This window comes from Pithys albifrons, chromosome 26 (assembly GCF_047495875.1).
Source record: "Pithys albifrons albifrons isolate INPA30051 chromosome 26, PitAlb_v1, whole genome shotgun sequence".
Classification (NCBI taxonomy): Eukaryota; Metazoa; Chordata; class Aves; order Passeriformes; family Thamnophilidae; genus Pithys; species Pithys albifrons.
In genome coordinates this window covers 3,436,120-3,448,279 of record NC_092483.1, presented here as the reverse complement: position 1 = coordinate 3,448,279, position 12,160 = coordinate 3,436,120, and the positions used below count along the sequence as shown (strand labels likewise).

Genomic DNA, 12,160 nt, shown 5'->3' with positions numbered 1-12,160 from the left:
AACTGGAACGGGTACTGACTCCTTTAGAGCAGCAGATGAAAGAGTTATTAGAGCAGATGGCTGAAACAAATAAGCAAACTATGAGAGCCCTTGAGGAGAAAGCAAAGGAACCACAGTCACTGCCTAGAGTGTTGCCGTCTACTTTTCAAACGTATTGAGCCCCCTCTTCGAGCTCAGAGGATAAGGAAACAGGAGCGGCTCGTTCGCTCCCCTGCAAGTCCGGGGAAACAACACCAGCGGATAGCGGGCAGCCCCAAGTAGCTTGGTGGACCGGCTTTATACGAGATGCTGTGCTAGATGGAGAATGGTCAGCTGTTGACTCTGTTGTGTGCCCCGTTATAATAAATAATAATGGTCAAAAATATGAGCAACATGACTGGAAAGTGCTGCAACAGGCAAAAAAGACTCTAAAAGAAGGAGGAATAAAAACTGATAGTAGGCGTGCAGTGCTAGATTGGCTTTTTACAGCAGATACTAATAGCCCTGATGACTGCAGAAACCTGGCAAGCTACCTACTCACACCCTTTCAGCGAATAATCTGGTATAAGGAGTGGAAACGGCTTGCACAGCTGGAGGCTGCTCGCCCTCGCCCGAATGGAGACCCTCTTGCAGGAGTTACTTCAGACATGCTTACCGGTGATGGAGTATATGAAAATGCGCAAGTGCAGTTACAGTTTCCAGCAATTCTACATCATACTACAGCAAGATTGGCTCGTCAAGCCTTTTATGCAGTTCCCGAGCCAACTCCGCTTCCTACATTCACATCAGTTAAGCAAGGACTCACAGAACCTTACCAACACTTTGTGGATCGTCTTTCACAGTCAGTCATGGCGCAATCCGACTTGGACACAGAGTCTAAAGGTTCTATGTTCGAGCTTTTGGCTTTTGAAAATGCAACCCCTAAGATCAAGTCCCTGCTTGCAACCCTTCCCAAAAATGCAGATGTTTCTGAGATGCTTGAGGTGGCATTGCGAGCCAATCAGCAGCAAAAAAGCCAGGCCATAGCAGGTGCTTTTGTGATCGCAATGGAGCCAATGGAACGTCTTCTCACTGCTGTAGCCCAAAAGATATCTGGCAAGAAAAAGGGACAGCGAAGTCTGTACCTGTGTGCTTCCGATGTGGTTTTAAAGGCCATTATCGTAAAGCCTGTTCTGCTGCAGTGTGGTGTGACCATTGCCAGAAAGATAATCACAACAGCAGCGTCTGCAAGGCTGCAAAAAATGGGACGCCCAGCGCAAAGGGCCTCCGCGCAAAGACACAAGTTGCCGGCCCAATGCTCTTGGACAACTACCACCCCCAGCAACAAGGGGAAGCCTGGGCCTCGATCTGGCAGCAGCAGTATATGTAACTCTCACATCCACTCAAGTACAGAAAATACCAACTGGAATTACAGGACCCATCTATCATGAAAAGAGCTCGATAGGAGCCTTGCTGATAGGAAGATCATCGGCTGGAACTGCTGGATTAATTGTGCTGCCAGGTGTTATTGATGCGGACTATACTGGAGAGATTTTAATTGCTTGTTTTACACTGACTCCACCTCTCTTGATTCAAAAAGGAACTCGCGTTGACCAGCTAATTCTTTTGCCGAGAAGCGAAGTAGAATCACAAAAGATGTCGCAAATTCCTAGAGGAGACCACAGATTTGGGTCCTCTGGTGACGTAGTAGTATCCCTCGTTCAAAAAATGAAGACCCGGCCAATGATCACTGTGCAACTGATATGCAATGGCAAGAATGTTACCATATCAATGATGATGGACACAGGAGCAGATGTCACCATTGTCAGCCAGCAGCTGTGGCCCCGGAGCTGGAAGTTGTTACCTGCTGTAGATTTTGTGCAGGGCATTGGAGGTGACTTCAACCCGCTCCAACCCGTGCAGCCTGTCCAGCTACAGTTTCCAGAAGAGCAAGTAGTGTCTGTGCGCCCCTATGTCATGGCACTCCCAGGACAGCTGGGTGGTCTCATCGGAAGAGATGTGATGAGCCAGCTGGGGGCAACCCTCTCCATTCCTGAGCCTCAGAAACATTTTTAGGCACGGTCACTGCTGAGATGCCGCTGACCCTTCATATCTGTTGGAAATCAAACAAACCCATATGGGCCGAGCAGTGGCCGTTGCCCAAGGAGCGGCTAGACCTTGCCAATCAGCTTGTAAAAGAACAATTGGACGCAGGGCACATCCAGCCATCAGTCAGTCCCTGGAACACGCCCATCTTTTTAATTCCTAAGAAATTGGGAAATTGGCATTTGCTGCACAATTTACACAAAGTGAATGATCAAATGTGGCCTATGGGGTCCTTGCAACCAGGCATGCCATTGCCCACAATCTTGCCTAGAGTCTGGCATATATTAGTAATCGACTTAAAGGACTGTTTCTTCACCATCCCTCTTTATCCAGAGAACACGGTCTGATTCGCGTTTACAGTACCATCGATCAACAAGGCTGAACCAGCCAAAAGATACGAATGGACTGTGTTACCACAGGGAATGAAGAACTCTCCCACTATGTGCCAGCTCTATGTTTCCTGGGCACTTCAACCACTACGGAAAAAGATGTCGTCCACGCTCATCTACCACTTCATGGATGATATATTGTTCTGCCAGCAAGATCCATTCAAGAACGACATCAGTGAGAACATAGCAACCTTGTTGAAGGGCAAAGGCCTGATTGTAGCCCCAGAAAAAGTGCAACAAGTGGCTCCCTGGAATTATTTAGGATGGCAAATAACGCATGCTGCCAATTAAACCACAAAAGCTCTCTGTTATCTCCTCAGTAAAAACATTGCATGATGCTCAAAAATTGGTTGGTGAACTTCAATGAGTCAGACCTATCGTAGGTCTCACTAATGCAGATATCCATCCATTCTTGTCGCTCTTGCACAGAACACAGCCCAATGCACCAGTTGAATGGACCCAAGAACACACCGAGGCCCTAGATCATGTTGCTGCCAAGCTCTCCTGTGCTATGGCAGATCGGCGGTATGCTGACAGCCCCTTGGGCCTATGGATCTGCAATTATCCACAGTTCCCATTTGCACTCTTAATGCAAGACCTCGTTTGGCAAAAAGAAAAAGGGGAAAAACTACCTGATGAAATATCGACCCCAGTGGCTGCAGGTGCCAAAGGATGTGCACAGGTAAAGGGTTCAAGCATAATGATCCTTGAATGGTTGTTTCCACCACATAGGGCGCCAAAAAGCATCTGGCAACGAACAGTAATTATATCGTACCTGATCCGCAAAGGCCGCCAACGTTGCAAAGAAGTTGATGGGAAAGAGCCAGATTGGATCAGTGTCCCTATCCAAGCTGTTGATTTTGACTGGCTAATGCAGAATTCCACTTCACTACAGCTTGCCATTATTGGGTATTCTGGTAGCCTCTGCCACGGAGGGCCCACTGACAAACGTCTGCAAGCAATAAGCCAGTACTGCTGGGTTGAAAGGCCCATGGTAACAAGTCAGCCAGTCAACATAAGAACTACGTTCACTGATGCAGGTAGAAAGGCTCACACTGCTGTATGCGTTTGGAAGGAAAATGGACAGTGGCATCATTGCCTAATCCCAGGGAAAAAAGAAGACAGTCTACAAACTGTTGCCGTAAAAGTCTGTAAAAAAGCCTCCAAGTCAAGTTTTTGTAGGAGATAAGATAAAGGGCAGGCACTTTTAATGAGCAACCCTGTTCATCCAGAAATACATAGACGCGGGCATGTGCAAGCTCTAAGTTCTATAGCTTTTATAATATAATCTATCCAATCACTACTGTCCACATGTCCAGTTCCACCTCTGTCCCGTCCCAGTTCCCACCCCCTGTTGAATTGGGGCTGGGGTCGTTGGGACCCTCTATCTTCATCCACCTCCTCTTCTTCAGCGCATAAAGGTTCTTTGGACGCTCTCCAGGGCTTCGGGTCACACTGCTCCGTGTTTATGTTCTCTCTGATATTCTTTAATCTGGTACCTTGAGGAAGAGACTAAATAGCTGGCAGATCTTACCTGCCTGTTCTGGAGCAGGGGTAGAGATAGAAGGACTTGATACTATAAGCTGCTAAATATTAATCCACTAAAATCTACAGCGTTACATTTACCGTGTTCCTAAAATCTACAAAATATGAGAATTGAAAAATCAAAAAAACCTCTCCGGCACCATGTCCTCCTTTTAGAAACGGACAAAACTCAAAATTTTGTTCGCTTCTACTTTCTATACTTGAAATTGTACCAAAGAGATGAACAGCATTTGCAACATCTGATCATGCAATAAGCGATTATGCAAACACTAACTACATTTATCACTAACAAAAACAGCTGTTTCATCCAGGTCCAGTTCGGCAACCATGAAGTGAGCTTGTGGAAAATATCATCCAGGCCTAATGAGACATCATCAAGGGTTACCTGATGTAGAATTTTGGTTTGCTTCCAAATTGCAGCCAAATCTTTCTCAATTCTTCCACTTTGGTCTATGTAAGAACAACAACTAGTGTTAATGACTTTACACACCCCTCCCTGTGAGGCTAGTATCAAATTCAGGGCCATTCTATTTTGCAGAACTACATGAGACAAACTGTGGACCTCTTTTTTTAAAGCTGTAATAGCATCTGTGGTTTCATCTTGGAAGGTTTTAAGGATAGCTGAGATGTTGACAACTGCTTTCTCTAATTCACTTACTCCTAGGGATGGAATCGCAGCCCTGACTATGCTGTGGAAAAGTGTGGGACGATCTATAAGGGGATTATTGGTTCTCTTTATCCTTCTGAGATAGATTCTTCCGCACTACTCTTGTTCATCAATTTGATTGAGGATTGTTATGTTTGGTATCACAACTCCTAAGGTACAGACCCTGTCTTTATTGAGGGGTAAAACTTTCCAGGCTTCATTTTCGCAGATCCAGTACCACCCTGACCCCTGTTTAGGGACTATTCTCCAGGGTCGTGCTGCCATTTTTATCACCATTTTTGGGGTTAACCCTTTAGTAGCTGTGCTGGTGTCACAATAGGTAGGAAGGGTGACATTTCCTGTAACATTAATAAACAGACAGGGAACAGTCTGATCATCCTGACCGAGAATTACATTGCTCAGGGGTATTGAATAATAGGCTCTCTCAACTGGTTTCCATGTCCCCAGGACTCCGAAAGTCTCACCAAAGTTTGTCTCATTAAAATTCCAATTAGGGGCCAATCACTTTCTTTATCATCAATCACTGGCATTTGTGTACAAATCCAGCAGTCAGTTTTGTGAAGGATTTTAGACACATTTTGCACTAGGGTCACATGTAAATTTTGATTCCACACTTGCATCATAGCTACCGCCTGTACAGACCACGTATACAGAAGAAGCAGTCTAAGCCACATCATTTTCATCAGTGTCCGGTTCTGATTTGTCAGTCGTACCAGGAATCGATGCTTTCTTCACTCTGGAGTAATGGAACCAGGGTCCTTTCCCGGCAGCTTTAACTGCAGTAAAAGAAGTCAGCAGGACTTGGAAGGGTCCTTTCCACTTAGCTTGCAGTGGATCGTTGTCTCTCCATTTGACGTAGACCCAGTCTCCGGGCTGGAACTGATGAGCAGCTGTGTCTAGTCCGATCGGTCTGGATAGTTCAACAAATTTCTGGAGTTTCTGTAAAGTAGAGAAATCAACTTTCCCTGTTATGTGAATGTCCCCCGGGAGGTGCAGAGTTTGGTATGGTCTCCCATACAATATTTAATAAGGAGTTAAGTTATTCCTCCGCCTTGGTTGTATACGAATTCTCAGGAGAGCCAGAGGCAGAGCTTGAACCCATGACATGGATGTTTCTTGACAAATTTTCATTTTGAGGGTACTATTCATGCGTTCAACTTTGCCACTCGCCTGAGGTCTGTAGGGGGTATGCAAGTCCCAAAATTCCCATGGTGCGACACACCTCTTTAACTATGGTTGCAATGAAATGTGTCCCTCTGTCTGATGACATTCCCAGAGGAACTCCAAATCTTGGGATTATGTATTTAAGTCTTTTACAACTTCTCTTGCTGTGTTTGTGCGACAGGGGTATGCCTCAGGCCATCCACTGAATGTGTCAACTAGTACCAGTATGTATTTGTACCCTTCTCTGGGTGGTAACTCAGCAAAATCTATTTGCCAATAATCTCCAGGAAAGTCTCCAGCCTTTGTTACCCCTAGCACCACTCTCTTAGTTGTGTCAGGATTATTTTGCCTGCAAATTTCACATTTGCTAATAATGGATTGCACGACCTCGGTCATGCCTGTCCCTATGATTACCTTTTTTAAGTGCTTTAGAAGGTTTTCACCTCCCCAGTGTGTAGCTTCATGTTCCTGCAGAGCTATTTCTCTAAGGATTGGGGCTGTAACTACGACCTGTCCTGTGGGTGTAACCGCCCACCCACTTTCTTTAATTTCTGCGTTAAGGGTCTTAATTAACTGCTGGTCTTTTTCATGGTATTTTGGGGTAAATCCTGTCAAGTCAATTTCTTTTTGTGGTATTACTGGCAGGACACCTTTCTCTGCAGCCCTTTTTGCTGTCTGATCAGCAAATTTATTTCCTAATTCAGGGGCTGTTTTCCCCATTTGGTGAGCTCTGCAATGAATGATAGACACCTTTTTTGGTTTCCAAATGCTTTGCAGAAGTGCATTAATTTGGTCTGCGTGTTTGATTCCACTGCCCTGAGCAGTTAGCAGGCGTCTCTCCTTCCAGATTGCTCCATGGGCATGAACCACGCTGAAAGCATATTTAGAATCTGTCCAGGTATTTACCTTCTTTCCTTCGCTTAGTTCCAGGGCTCTTGTTAATGCAATTAGTTCTGCTTTCTGGGATGATACATCTGCTGGTAAGGCTTTTTCTTCAATCACCTCGTCCTTCATTGTGACTGCATATCCTGTCAAACGCTTACCATCCTGCATGAAGCTGCTCCCATCTGTGTACAGCTCCCAGTCTGGATCCTCAAGGGGTGTGTCCTTCAGGTCTGGTCTGCTGGCGTAGACTTCCTCTAGTGTCTGTAAGCAATCATGCTCAGACACGCTGTCAGTTAGTGTTGAGGACAGAAACATGGCAGGATTTACATTGGATGTTGTTTTCAGGGTAACATCATCCTGTTCCAACAACGCAGCTTGGTACTTGAGCATTCTGCTAGGGGACAACCAGTGACCCCCCTTTCGCTCAAGCACTGCCTGAACTGCATGGGGTACATACACGACAAGGCACTGCCCCAGGGTGAGTTTCCGAGCTTCTTGGATCAGGACAACAGTCGCAGCCACAGCTCGCAAACATCCTGGCCATCCCTGGCTGACATTGTCTAGCTGTTTGGAGAAGTAAGCCACAGCCCTGCGCTGGCATCCTAGGGTCTGTGACAGTACCCCCAGGGCAACACCCTGTTGCTCATGTGTGAACAGTTCAAAAGGTTTGGTTAAGTCTGGCAGTCCCAGTGCTGGAGCTGACATCAAGGATTGTTTCAGCTGTTTAAATGCAGCTCTAGTTTCATCTGTCCATTCCACGACTCCTCCCCGGGCTGCCTTCAGTGCTCCCATATAGGGGTTTGACTAATAGTCCATAATTAGCCACCCAAAGTCTGCACCATCCTGCCATGCCCAGGAAAGCCTGCATCTCTCGGAGGGTGTGGGGCTCTGGGAGACGGCAGATGGCTTCTTTTCTGTCTGCACTGAGCCGTCGATGTCCCTTGTATATTTCCAGCCCCAGGTAGATGACTACTTCCTTTGCAATATGTGCTTTCCCTTTTGAGACTTTATATCCATTTAGACCCAAAAAAATTAAAGGACTCACAGTGAGTCTGATGCATTCATCCCGGCTTCTCGTGCCGAGCATCAGATCATCGACATACTGTAGGAGGATTCCCTCTGGCTCCTGCCTTCTCCATTCCTCCAGCTCCTTTGCTAGTTGGTTTCGGAATAGCATTGGGCTGTTCTTACAGCCTTGGGGTAGAACTGTCCAGGTGAGTTGGGTTCATCTTCCTGTTTCAGGGTTCTGCCATTCAAAAGCAAAGAGCTCTTGGCTATCTTTATGCACAGGAATACAGAAGAAGGCATCCTTGAGATCAAGCACAGTAAACCACCCTAAATCATCAGTTAATGTGGTGAGCAGGGTATATGGGTTGGCCAATACAGGGTGTATGTCCTCTGTTATTCTGTTAATTGCCCTTAGATCCTGCACTAAACGATAGCTCTTGCCATCGGCCTTTTTCACAGGCAGGATAGGGGTATTATATTTGGATTCACATTCTACCAATAGCTTAAATTTGAGAAACCTTTCAATTAGGGGTGCTAATCCTTTCAAGCTCTCTAGGCTCAAAGGGTATTGTTTTTGTCTTACCGGTGTTGCTCCTTGCTTGAGAGTGATGCTTACTGGTTCTACTTGCCTGGATCTTCCAGGGTAATCACTGGCCCTTAATAAGGGGATGACAGCATCCTCTACCTCTGCTGGGATCTCCTCGTGGCTTTCCTGTATGAAAAAGGTAGCTGCCTCAATATATTTAGTATCAGGAATTATGACTTTTATTTCCCCCTCTTTGCAGAATTTAATCTCAGCCTCCAATTTCTCTAACAAATCTCTGCCTAGTAAAGGCTTGGGAGAGTTTGGCATATAAAGAAATTGATGAATTACCCAGTGCTTGCCTAATTTGAACTTTAGAGGCTTAAAGAAAGGCCTGGTTTCACTTACCCTGGTAGCACCAACCACAGTTATAGAATCATGACTCAGTTTCCCTTCCATGGTGTTTAACACAGAATAAGCTGCACCTGTATCAACCAAGAATTCAGCTTCCTCTTCCCCCAGCTTAGCTATAACCAGAGGTTCTGCTGGGGTAGTAACCTCCAGTCTACTTCATGCATTCTGACTCACAGTCAGCTGAGGGGCTGGAGGGGGAAGAGGAGGGTTTTCATCCTTTCTCCGGTCTGGACAATCCCTTCTCCAGTGCCCCTTCTTTTTACAGTAGGAACACCTATCATATTGGCAATGATGTTTACACCCCTTATTCTGGGTATTGTGTTTACGACGCTCCTGACAGTTACAGTGTCCATGACTCTCATCTTCCTCCTCCAATTCTAGTACCCTTGTTTTACCCTTTTGTTTTCTATTCCGGTATACCACCCAAGCTATATCCAGCAACTCACTAATATCCTTTTTGTCCCCTGCCTTCTGCAGTTTCCTCCTTATGTCATCTGCAGACTGACCTATGAACAAATTACCCAAATTCTTTTTCCCTGTGTCTGATTCTGAGTCTATATCTGTGTATTTTCTTATGACATCTTTCAGACTATTCAAGAAATCAATAGGAGACTCATTTTTGTCCTGTTTTACCTCATACATCTTAGCCCAAATCACTGCTTTTAGAATAGCATGCCTGAACCCATAAACCATATACTCCTGGTATCGTGTCAGTGCTTCCCTCTGTGCTGGCACATTAGGATCCCATTTTTGATCCATTGGGGGAAATATCTGCAGAACTTCCCCCGAAATTTGCCCAGCTGCCCTCAGCAGCTGAATTCCAGCTCTTGCTGCCCTTTTGACCATTTCTTTCTCTGTGCTATCTAGTAGGCTGTTCATCATTACTTCAACGTCAAACCAGTCCGGATCCTGAGACTTTATTGCCCTTTCTACATAGCTAGCAACCTTATCGGGATTGTCTCTATATGACCCCACTGAAGCCTTCCACTGCTGCAGCTCTACCAGTGAGAAAGGAGTCTTTATATACATAGGACCTTGGTTTCCCATAGCCTGCCTTAAAGGAACTTCTAGCACACGCTTTTCCTTCCCTTTTCTTGTTCTCCTAGCTATGGGATCTGGATCTGATAAGGCTGTCAGCAATCTCTTCCCTACTTTCTTAGTGGTCGCTGCAGAAGCTTTCACTTTAGGTCTTACTCTGGGAGCTTCCTCCTCCTCTGAGCCATCCAAATCATCACCTAAAGGCTCCATGTCTGATTCCTTATCCCTGGGGAAAAAGCGGCGGGGGGAGGCTTCCCCTCCTCTGTTCCCTTGCTCTCTGTTGCTGTGAGCTTTAGACAGGAAATTCCCCCGCTGCCCCCCCCCGCCTCTGCTCTGCTGCTCTGTATGCCAAGGCGGAGCAGTGGGGACAACCTCGCCTCCACTGTACCCACCTGGGTACAGATATAAACTATACGGGTAAGGAATGGGAGGTGTTAAGGGGAAGGAGGCGTACCTGGTCCTGCCCTCAAAGGCAGGATCGAAAGCTCCTACGTTGTATGGGGAGGGTCTCTCCATTTTGGGTGCCACCCCAACTTCTCCTGCAGCTCCTCCCACCACACCATCGCTCGCACTGAAGTCTATGATGTCAGCAGGTCCTGCCTCCCTGCCTGGCATTGCCATCCCTGGGGGGTCAAGCACAGCCCCTCCAGGTCCACGATCTCCCCTTCCCACGGGCTGATCTGTTCTAGCTGTGAGATGTGTTCCAGCCTGAGCCCCTGCCCTGGCTCTGGCTGCTTCTATGGCTCCTGTTGCTATGGTAACCACGCCTGGCTGATCGATCGCCCTGGCTTTCCCTGCCGTGCCTGGCCGCAAAGCCGCAGCCCCATCAATCGCTTGCAGAGCATCAGCTCCACTTCCACCAGCCTGCCCGCTCTGCGCCGCCAGCTCCGGCTTCGGTAAGGGGACAAGCAACCCCCCGTCTCCAGCAGCCACCCCTGCTGCTGCTCCACCAGGTCCCGCCAGCAACCCTGGGCTGGGAACTGCTGCTCCAGCAGCCCCTGCCCCCACGCTAGGACCAGATCCAGCAGCCACCGCTGCTCTCGTCCCAGGACGAGATCCAGCAGCCCCTCCGGCTGCTCCAGCCCTCAAGGTTGGATTAATTAAAAGGTCACAATCCTCTTCCTTAGGGATATAAACCTGGCTAATATCCTGTTTCTTAGATTTTCCATGCCATTTCCTCTTTGCCTTTCCCTCCTGGGTCCCCAGCTGGGGAACCATCCTTGATATTACCCTTCTCGTACCCTCTCATCCATTCTGGATGGGACCAAAAGGCCAAAACAACTCAGCATACTTTACTTCGTTCCATCTTTCCTCTCTATGCAAGACTGAAATTAGCTGTAACACTTCCTCTAGCACAAAAGACCCAGTTTTGGGCCAAACCTTTCCCCCACGCTTACAATGCAGTGGCCACATATTAAGACAGAGCCTACACAGTTCCTGTTTCTTCAAAGATGTTTCAGAACCAGTAAGAGGACTCCAGTGATCTAAAACGAAGCCCAAAGGGGAATCTTTTGGTATTTCTTCCACTGAACTCTGGACACAGCCCATAGTGATCCTTCTAGCAGCACCAGCAGTACCTCAGGCTAAACCAAACAGCTTTGACTCCAGAGTTTACAAGAGGCGTCCCTCCTGCAACCGGCCTCCCAGCCAGCTACCCTCCTGCAAATGCTGTGTGCTTTGCCCTTCCCGAGGCCCAAGGGACAACTCCGTCCCTCCCAGGTGAAATCCCTCGCCCTCCCAGGCCAGGAAACTGGCCAGGCCTAAGGCCAGTTCTCCCTTCCAGCCCTTCCGTATTCCTACCAGAGGCAAAAATCCCCCCTTTCCGTAGCCAAATGCTACAGAAACCCAAAGTAACTGCCCGGATGACCCTCAGTGGTCTGGGGTGCAGGCTTCAAACCTGTAGCTGTCTAGTGACAGAGTGGTTCAATTCTAACTTTCAGGCGCCAAACTTGCCGTAAAAGTCTGTAAAAAAGACTGAGCCAAGTTTTTGTAGGAGATAAAGGGCAGGCACATTTACCGTGTTCCTAAAATCTACAAAATATGAAAATTGAAAAATCAAAAAACCCCTCCGGCATCAAAATGCTGGAATTAGCAGCTATTGCCTGGGCACTGATGCAATGGAAAGCGGAACCCCTGAATGTGGTGTCAGACTCACAGTATGCAGTGGGGGTTGCGAATCGCATAGAAGATGCCCTAATCAAACCAGTGAAGAATCAAAGACTGTTAGAAATGTTTTTACTTTTGCAGCATGTACTGAAGATCACATCCGTGTTGCATAATGCATATACGGAGTCATCAGACCTCCTTGGGTCTTGGGGAAGGCAATGCAGAGGCAGATTCCCTGGTTAGCTTAGGGATGTAAAAGCCAGCTAGCTCTTTTGGTATGGCCCAAGACAGTCATTCAATGTTCCATCAGAGCGCTAGGTCCTTAAGACATCAGTTTGGGATTCTATGGGAAGATGC

At 47.1% G+C, this 12,160-nt stretch overlaps 1 non-coding gene across 1 annotated transcript; it reads left to right on the top strand.

Annotated features, from left to right (window-relative positions):
• The first annotated feature begins 11,553 nt into the window (after window positions 1-11,553).
• On the top strand, window positions 11,554-11,640 carry TRNASTOP-UCA (transfer RNA opal suppressor (anticodon UCA)). Its single transcript has one exon. It is a non-coding gene; the product is annotated as a tRNA-Sec (tRNA).
• Window positions 11,641-12,160: the final 520 nt, after the last annotated feature.